Source organism: Brassica napus, chromosome C1, assembly GCF_020379485.1.
Source record: "Brassica napus cultivar Da-Ae chromosome C1, Da-Ae, whole genome shotgun sequence".
NCBI classification, from domain to species: Eukaryota; Viridiplantae; Streptophyta; class Magnoliopsida; order Brassicales; family Brassicaceae; genus Brassica; species Brassica napus.
The window spans coordinates 44,293,974-44,300,082 of NC_063444.1; positions in this window are offsets into that span (position 1 = coordinate 44,293,974).

Genomic DNA, 6,109 nt, shown 5'->3' on the forward strand with positions numbered 1-6,109 from the left:
TAACCGATAAAACCGAATAAAACCGATCAAAAAATAGAAACATGTAAATATGTATATATTTTATAACAATGTATGAAAATCATAAGTTAATTTTTTTACTAATAACTATTACGATATTTTTTACAGTAATAAAATAGTCCTGATTTGTAAAACACTTGAACTATAATTAAATAACAATTCATCGCAAACATGCTTCTTATTTTCTTAGTCTTCTTTTGATTTTTTTGCTTTAATTTAGCATTGACTAAATTGAAATAAAGATTATAAATTTGCTGATAACAATTAGTGGAAATTCTTCACAATTTTTTTTTTCTATAAACGAATAGAGTTTCGTGTTTAATAGAAAAAACATGACTTTGATGAACGCTAAATATGAAAGAATATAATAACTTATTTTTTGTGCTTCGTGCTTCTGTTTTATTTTTTGTTTTTTATTTTTATTATCAAAATTTTGAGCTTTGATTTTAATTATAGATTTGATTATTTTATTAGATGATAGAAACATTTTTTTATTTTTGTTCTTTTATTTAAACTTATAATATTTTTTAATAAATGAATGTGTTGACAACAAGACTCTAAATTTCATATAATATGATCCCAAAATAAAGAATTATGTTTTTTAGTATAAAATTGAATAAACCAAAAACCGACGGTATATAAACCGAACCGAACCGAAGTAAATATGGATTTAGAATGATAGTTATATTTTACTAACCGAAATACCGAAATACCGAAAAAACCGAACCGAAACCGAACCGATATCCGGATTGAACACCCCTAGTTGGAACAGTTATGTAACTATTAAAAAAGATTGGATGTAAATATATATATATATATATATATATATATTAACATACTATGTTGGATCAAATTTATATTGACATTTCTTTCATATTTAATTGTATAATTAAAATATATTATTAGTATATTATGCATTTGGGTCAAACTTAAAATGAATTACAATTATTCTAAAAATCCAATTGGACGGGATATAAATTGATCCACCCATTTTAAAATATAAATGAATCACGTCTAATATATATACAAAATATTTTATTGGTAAATTATAGTAATAAACATTAATTTTGTTTATATATGGTAATATATACGTATTATAACACCAAAAGCGTGGAAGTTAGCTTTTAAATTATTTTTCATAGTTTAGGTTGTTTTTAATATTTGTTTCAATAGTTTGTTAATATAGGTGTATTTTAAAGTTGATTTAATTACATTTAACTCAGATTTATTTAAGAAAAACACATTAATCTAACTGAAAAAAACAAACATTAAAATAGAGAATTTAATTTAATGTTCAGTGGCGTGGAAATGTAATTAAATTTAAAAACTAAAGGGTATTTTTAATGGACATTTCTTTTTTAATAATATAGATTTAATTACATTTAACTCAGATTTATTTAAGAAAAACACATTAATCTAACTGAAAAAGATAAATATTAAAATAAAGAATTTAATTTAATGTTAAATGGTATGGAAGTGTAATTAAATTTAAAAACTAAGGGATATTTTTAATGGATATTTCCTTTTTAATAATATACACGTAGCATTAGGCACACGATGGGAGACTAGATAATGTTTTCAACTCTGCATAGAATCAGTGTGAATGTAGTCACTTCTCTTATTTTTTTGTATAGAAAGTTATAAGTTAAAGTAGTTTATGCTGTAAATTAGGGTATTTCTTTTGAATCAGTTTTAAATTTTTCCTTTTAAAAGCACTAGAAAATGATTATTATTTTTCTTTTTATTATTATTTTTCGGATGGTTCCCATATTAATTTCTGTACCGACCAGATTATTTTATAGATTTTTTTTTTTAATTTTTTTCCGCCTGGTCCCAGATTTATTTTTCCAAATCATTTTTTAGTGATTTTTTTAATTATTAGTGCTAGGCAAAAAAACTCAGATCCAAAAAACCGAACCGAATCCGATCCAAAAATATAGTACCGAACCCGAACCAAAATAGATTAAATATCCGAATGGATCTAAAATTATGGTATTTAATGAACCGAAACCAAACCTGATCTGAACCGAAATATTTTGGGTACCCGAATATATCTGAAATAGATTTATAAACTTATATATTAACTATTTTTTAGATTTAATGTATATTAAAAAATATCCAAAATATACTTGATACTTTTAACTTATCCAAAATAGTTGAAATTATATACAAATAATCAAAACTAAATGTATTAAATAGTTAAAGTATACTCAAAATACCAAAAATACTCAAAATATTTATTTATTCTCTATCCAAATATTCAAACCAAACCAATTTATATGTTAAGTTTAGGTATTTTGACATGTGTTATTCAAATTTATATGTAATATATTATTTTGTTAATAGATTTTGAGTATTTTAAAATATATAATGAATTTTAAAATTTTAAAAATAATTTAAATGGGTTATCCGAACCCGAACCGAACCCGAACCGAAATTTAGAAATATCCGAATGGGACTGAAATCTTTGACCCCAAAAACCCGAAACCCGAATAGACCCGAACCGAACCCGAATGGGTACTGGAACGCCCACCCCTAAAAATTATCAAAGATTAATATAGCTAAAAATTATAAAAATAAATTATGTTTATCCTAAAATAATATTCTAATAGATGATAAAATAACAGAATAAATTATTAAAATACTATTTAATCAGCAATTAACTTTCAAAAATAAATTTGATAAAATATTTATAAAAATTAATTTTCCTTCAATAAAAATTTATTTCTTTTATATAAAAGCACTCAAATTTAAAATAAATATTTCATATTCAAATCAACAATTAATTTCAAAAATATTAGTATAAATTATTTCAATAATATTTCAAAAATACAAATTTAATAAAATATTTATTTTAATAATATTTTAATTAAACATTACTTTAAAAATAAATTTAATCAAAATATTTATATAAATTTGGGTTACATAAAAATATTTCAAAATACAAAATTAATAAACATGTATTTCACTAATATTTTAATCAACAACTAATTTCAAAAATAAATTAATAAAATATTTATATAAATTATTTTCCTTAGTTTAAGGTTTTATATCATATTTTGAGAATTTCGGGAGATTGAAAACAATTTTTAAGACATTTTTTTTTTAGGTTTTAGATTTATTATATCCGTTTTAGAAAAAAAAGGATTATCTAGAATATCATTAAAATAAACTGTACATTTTGATAATGTAAATCATGTATGATTTAATGAGAATTTCGGAAGATTGAAAATGAATTTTAAAACTGTTTTTTATGGATTTTAGATTTATTATATCCATTTTTAAAATAAAAGTATCTAGAATATCATTAAATGAACTGTATATCTTGGATGATGTAAATAATATAAGATTTACTTAGAATTTTGGAAGATTTAAAACGAGTTTAAAATTGTGTTTACTGGGTTTTAGGTTTATTATGTTCTTTTTGCAGAAATATTTTCTGAATATAATTAAAATGAAGTGTATATATTGGGTAATGTAAATAATGTAAGATTTAATGAAAATTTGGAGACATTCAAAATGATTTTTAAAATTGTGTTTATGGGGTTTGGTTTATCTTACTTCATTTTGGAGTATAGTAGGACTTTAATATGGTCATAAAATATGCTAGTAGTGGTTTAATCCGAACAACATTGTCCTAAAAATGATTAGACTATTAGGATTATTGGATTTATGTGTGTAACCGGACTACTAAGAATATTGGGTTTATTGTGTGTAATTCGGACTACGAGAGTATTGGGTTTATTATGTGTAATTCGGATAGAATTACTTGATTTTATATGTGTAATTTAATCCTTATGTATTGCAATTAGTACGTTTATTTAACATATAGAACCCATATATTATCTATTAGTAGACTATGTATATAGTAAATAATACTATTAAAACTATTTAGATGATTATTTTCTATAGTTTAGAAATACTTATCATTTTTCCAAAATGATTCCTAAGCTTTCATGGTTGTTGTGTGAATTGTAAAGCTATAGTAATCTATAAAAATAATTATTTCTTGCAAACTGTAATACTCTTACTTAATGATATTCATTGTATAAAGTCATTTGTTTTACTACAAAATATCTCATATGGACATAGTTTTACTAATAAAACTTAAAATTTACCAAAATATTACTATGTGTAAAGCGGTATTACTAATGTCTTGAAGATTACTAAAAATTACTAAGTGCAATTACAATATTAAATAATTAAATATAACACGGTTGCACGGCTACTTTTTAAATTATTATTGAGAAACACATGACTTACATATTACTCGAAATCTAAAGAAGCTACGAAGGAATCCGAAATGTATTATGATAAACTGAGAAAATTTGAATAAGTACAAGTGCATAGAGACTAAGAGTAAAAACATATGAAAAACTGCAGATTCAAGAGAAGGTAGAGACGAAGGAACTATCTCTATACATTTATTCAGTTAAAAGCTTAACACTCTCAGATATTAAACTCCATAAACATAGTTAACACTGAACTGGATTATTGATGCAAAAAGACATACACACAACATTAAGCAAAGTATAGAAGCCTCTTCAGTCTTCGCAAGCGGTTGGAGTTTGAATAGTTTTATTTTCTTCATAAGCTCTTGTATTCGTGTTGCATCATATATCTTCCATCGTCTTGAAGCATATGGTTCCAGTTGTCCTCTTCTCACACATACAGACCTTTTAAAAATCCACAGCGAGCTTCCTTGACTACTTTCAGAACACTGGCCAATCCACGGTCGTCTTCATTCTCGTCCAAACACTATCATCCATCGTGTAAACATACATGTAATATAATTCAAACTGCACCTGCTCATTGATCCTGTTATACAATAAAGTCCAATTATTTACCATCTTCCTTAGTGGCTAAATACATAGAGCAGGACAAGCATATATTAATTTTGTCTTACAAGTATTCCAAACGTACCTTAGGTAGTGAAACTAAGTCTGAATCCACGGCCACAACCGTCTCTTCCTCTGCCACCGCTCCTTACATCACCACAAAAACAACGATCTCTTCCTCTGCCACCACCACTGTTATCCACCTGAGAAAAAGTCAAATGGCCAAGAAAAAAAAATCAAAATGCTAAAAAGGGAGCATATTTACAAAAAACCTATTAATGTCATCTTGATTCTGGCAGTTCTCAATCAACGTTATAACAAAACACTTGGAGGCATTGATCTCTTGACATATACAGAATCAAGAGCTAAACAGAGAAATCAAAGAATACATCAATTAGCAGGCAGAAAAGAGAAGCAAACACAATCACTAAACATAAGAACCAAAAGAGAAAAGAAATAAGCAATGCCCAAAGAGAGAACCAAGGAAATAAAGCATCCACAAGTAAACAACATCAACCAACAAACATATAAAGGTTATGAGAATCATAAGCTATAAAACTAACCCATAAATCATTTAACCGGTGTTAAATAGTTTTGACTTGCTGCAGAAAAGTCGATAGAGATCACCAAAGAGTTTGGTAGCGGAGATAACAAGACCCCGCCAAATTGAGCCTTCTCAACAGAAAAAGTTTCCAACGCTTTCCAGAGAAATCAAAGCCCTTCTCACAGGATTTAATCACCGGCGAAATCGAATCTGACAACTTTTCGATGGAACCCTAGCTTTTGATTTTGAGTCTAGTGTTTTCCAAATGTAAGTAATATGTCGCACGAAACCTGAGAAATGAGAAAATCAGTCTAAAACGCAGCGTTTAGGTTTAAGAACCGGGTATTACCCATATGGGTTTGAGTGAGTTGGGTTTCTGTTGTAGGATTATGTAATTATCTGGTTTCATTAAGGTTATAGATGTCTTTAAAACGGTTTTGTATTTAAAATATAATTAAAAAGTAAATTATATTTTATTGTGTGGAGAATTTAGAATTTTTTAAGAGACACAGGGGCATATTGAGTTAAAGTATTTTTATTCTTATAATCAGTGGCAGTTTCGTAATTATTTCTTCATCTTTATTAGAGTTTTCCCGAATCTCCCTTTTTGTGGGTTTTAGGTTTTGCTTACACATCAAAACTATGAATTTATCCATATTCATCAATTTTGAACTTTAAAATTTGCGAAAATCAGACATATTATTTTTTA